At 28.0% G+C, this 4,479-nt stretch overlaps 1 long non-coding RNA gene across 1 annotated transcript; it reads right to left on the bottom strand.

Moving 5' to 3' along the window:
* Positions 1 to 2,338: 2,338 nt before the first annotated feature.
* Positions 2,339 to 2,831, bottom strand: LOC136971236 (uncharacterized). The gene is made up of 3 exons (XR_010880124.1): positions 2,728 to 2,831; positions 2,542 to 2,615; positions 2,339 to 2,382 (listed from the first exon to the last, which is right to left on the bottom strand). It is a non-coding gene; the product is annotated as an uncharacterized lncRNA (long non-coding RNA).
* Between the last annotated feature and the right edge of the window lie 1,648 nt (positions 2,832 to 4,479).

Here is a 4,479-nt window from a genome sequence, read left to right as displayed (position 1 = left end):
TACTAAACGAACAAAATATTTTTAAAAAAGTTTTTATATTTCTCATAAATTTTAGTAATATATGGGATCTTAATAAACAGGATATCTGTTTTTTGATATTTAACATCATATCTGTTAACTACATAGGAATCATACCACTTACGTATAAGTCGTTGTGGGTAAACATTCAGTAAATACTTTTTGAAGAGATTTTTAGTTTCTATTTCAATATTTTCTTGTAATGTTGTTCTGTTTAAAATTTTCTTAAGTTCCATTAAAAATATATTTCTTTTAATTCCTATAGAACAATATTATTTATAGTTAACGACTTTGTTAATATTACAAGTCTTTTCGTACTTACGAAACAGAAGTTTTTCATATCATCTACGTACCTAGCGTAAAAATAAATACTTTTATACTAAAAGATTTTTTCATTCATTGATGTCATACACATATCTGCGAGTTTTGGACCAATAACGGATCCTATCGCTATCCCATCTTTTTGTCGTTAATATTCTGTAGAAATTTCAAAGTAATTATGTAGTGTAAAGAACAAAAATAAGTGAATAAAATTTTAAAATATATTATTTAAAATTTTATCCTATAACAGTAAGTTAATTTATACATATAAGTTATTATTTAGTAGCTTTTAAGATGTGCATGATTTTAAACGTTTCAATTAAATATATAACTCTGTTTATTTTTATTTCATTTTTATTTACAAACAGAACTTAAATGGGTTTTCTTGTTGAAACATATAAATTTTATGTTAATTAATTTAATTAATAAAAGTTACCCTAACTTATAGATTTGAATAAAATCTTTTAAAAACAATCTAAGTGGAAAGAGTTATAAAATAACTAATTCCGACGTTTACTTAGTGAAAAATACTCAAAACCCGCAGTTCAACTGTCCTTTATTTTTGAGAAATTCAACTAAAAAACGCCATATATCTGCTGAATACATACTCGCCTAGATGCGAGTTGAAGTGTTCGATGTCCATCCTTTTGCAAAATATTCCTGTAACCATATGTAAAATTCTTCATAACAGGGTTCATATATCTGATGTAATCAGTGGTGATATTCGAAATAGTTAACAAAGGGTTCGCTAGCAGAAAATTTTTCTCTGACAATCACCGACAAACGAAATGGAAGTTTTGGCTAGAAATAAATACAATACCTTTTTCTTGCTATATTTCTAATAATCAGTGGCGTATTTGGAACGTAAGGGGCCCTGGGCGAAGACCAGGTAACAATAGTGTATTAGTGCTGTCGACTTTTTCTTTTTTAGGCAGAGAAATTTTTTACCCCGAATGGCACTGCTGATAATAGACAGATGTCATCATCTCTCGAAATACAATATCCTTTTTTATTCGCTGTCCATAGCCCGACACGTGTTCCACAGCCATCTTGTATTATCTCGCGCGCGTGAGATTGTGGAATCTCTCTTATGACTGGATCTACTTTCAAGAACTCTCTTAAATCGATCGCGATTAAACCTCGTTTCGGTCGAGATTGAAACGGTCGAGAGAGATCGCACCAAGACATAGTCCCCGACCTTGCTCACAATCTAGATTAAAATGCTCGGTGCGAACGGGGTATAAGGCTCTAGTTTAGTAGTATTACAGAGTATAATACGTATATTTTAATATATTAAAAAAAAAAACAAAAAAACCCACAGAGAAATGTTCCGTGTGTTTAACAAGGTTCGGAAAACTGAAAATTTTAACCAACGGGTTCGGCCGAACCTGTGCGAACCCGCTGAATATCACCATCTGGATGTAATAATCTGTAAAATTTGAATTATGCGGCCTCTCTAGTCTTCAAGGTTTCTTATGTAGAGTCTGACTACTTCATTTTACAGAAAGCCTCTCGAAAAATAATTACATCGATTAATGTGACTATTTTATTAATTAACACGTTTCATAGCATTTTCAACATATTATACAAGTTTTTAACAAGAGTATTTTATACATAATTGGGCCATTCCATACCATACGTAATTGAACAGATCGCTACAAGATCGTGTACTTTCTAAAATAATAAAAAATGATAATTGTTTTACATTTTATAAAGTAAATTTTGTCAAATTATTAAGCAATTTATCACTTACGTTATACTCATCTTTATTCATAGACAAGTAATTAAAGCAAATCATCATTTTCCATTCTTCCTAAATAACATAGAACATATATATATATACAATGTAAATTTTCTAAATAATATATAAATATAATCGAACGTTTAATAACGGCAGCCATATTTTATGTCCCTGTCAAGCCTTTGTTCAGAGATTTGGCTGTATTTATATTCAAAATCAGTAACCTTTATTAATTAATAATGTCTTTCGAACTTAAGCTTCTACTATTTTTTTGCTTGACGTGCAAACCATCATCATAATTTCTGTAAAGGAAGTTTTTTCAAAACACCAAGTAAATCTTTTTAACTAAAGAAACAAAATAATTTTAAAAAATCTATAATATCATGAATATATTTTCTTTTTATTTTTTAAAATATTACAAATGTTATTAACGTAATGTAATGATTAAATTACAAAAATACCTTTTCTTTGAAAGAATTACCAAGAGAACCTTCGACACAATTAAAAATATCAGGTATAACCATTGGAAGAAAATCTGCAATTATATTTAGTATAATTAAAAATTTTGAAAATTTTACAAATTAAAAATATTTGAAAACTAAATTTATTTTAATAAGATTTATAAATAAATAATTTATATAACTTACTACAAAATCTATTCACAAACGGATATTCATATTCTGAATTTGATCCAAATTCAATTTTGCAGACAAACAATGCGAAAAAGAATAAAATGTACTTCTTCATGGTGACTATAAAATAGATTTTAAGTATCTACACAATACATCTTATGCACATATCAATATTTAAATAAACTCCATGATTAATTAACCTTTAAAAGTTTATGAAATTGTCATTAAAAATTAATGGTAAAGATGTACTTAGTTTTTCCAAAGAAAGACTAATAATTATCTTATTTACTGTAATTTAAAATGAAAACTTATGTGTTTTCATTACTAAATTAATTTATCTCAGAGTAAATATCGACATTTAAGTCAATTTTATTGCTGTAAGGATTTACAAAACAATAATACATACATGTTCCTAAATATTTGGTTTTAGTTATGTGGTTTTATATTTACCTTTACTTTGCTGTTTTTTTCAGTTATTCGCAATGCCTTTCTCCATCCTTTTATCAATCGCTAGTCATTTTTATACAACAGAAAATATTCCAGGAATTTCTATATGTTTAGATTTGTAAGTTATATTATAACACTAAATGTATTAAATTCACAATGTATCTTCTTTCTTAATTATTTATTATGTACAAATTAAATTAAATTTATTTTTTACAGATTAGATTAAATAACATTAAAACAAGGTTTGGAAATTTGAAATGAGAAATTCAGTACCTTGTTTTTTTAGTTTCAGCTAAAATTCATAAATTCGGTAATCCGCATTCCTTAAAAATTAGCCAATAGTGTGGAATTGTATTATGATAAGACTGGGATGCTCGTTTTATACAAATTGGAATTAGTTAGGACACGCGCTAGTTTCCGTGTGAGAATATAACATATCTGGATAGTGTCTTACTTTTTCGGCTGTTATAACATGACACGAGAAAATATTGAACACGAGAACACGAGAAACACGAGTAAAAATATTGTAAAGGTGTAAAATTTGATTATTGGGGTTGTTTGTAAATCTCGACTTTCTGAGACTCTGTAAACAAAATATTTTAAATGTATTTCGAATTAAATATGAACAAAAATGAATCAAAAATTCTCCTGTTTGCATCACGCCGAAACCGAAAAACCGGCGTTGTTAAGAAACCGAAGTAGTTGATCACATTTATGAAGAACAGGATGTTGTTAATAGTTGTACAGTTGTACAGCTCTCGGGTGGCACATTGTACTCTCATATTTCACACTTTCCTGTCATTCTTTTCTTTTCTTCATTCTTCTAACTTCTATAACTCTTCATTTCTCTTTTCAAGGCTATACCTATTGGTGGAGGCCTTCTAATCCTTTGGTAAATGTAAATGTACATATACGAAAATTTACGCCCATTGATTATCACTTCACAAATGCACATTTGATTTTGTTTTAAATAATTTAAAGTAAATAGAAAAAGTTTTGAAGGAAACGAAAGGAATTTTTAGCATGAATTTCTTTCTCATATTACATATCAATTTAATATTTAAGTCACCAAGTAAATAATTATTTAGCGGGTATAATTCTTCAGATCCACTTTACAATGCATACCTGACCACACTTATTAAGTGTAATACTTTTAGAAACATTAACTTAAATTTATTAAATTATCGTATCTCTTGATATTACAGTATGAGTTGCTTATTCTATTCTGACCGCGGATTTGGTTTAATTTCGTTTTATATCGTCGTGAACGTTTGTTAAACCAAATTGCTTATTGTTTTATATTGCACCAATGAGTAACAG

This window comes from Centruroides vittatus, unplaced genomic scaffold (assembly GCF_030686945.1).
Source record: "Centruroides vittatus isolate TY-2023 unplaced genomic scaffold, ASM3068694v2 contig_2390, whole genome shotgun sequence".
Classification (NCBI taxonomy): domain Eukaryota; kingdom Metazoa; phylum Arthropoda; class Arachnida; order Scorpiones; family Buthidae; genus Centruroides; species Centruroides vittatus.
The sequence above is the reverse complement of the archived record's forward strand: the minus strand, read 5'-3'. Positions and strand labels throughout refer to the sequence as shown.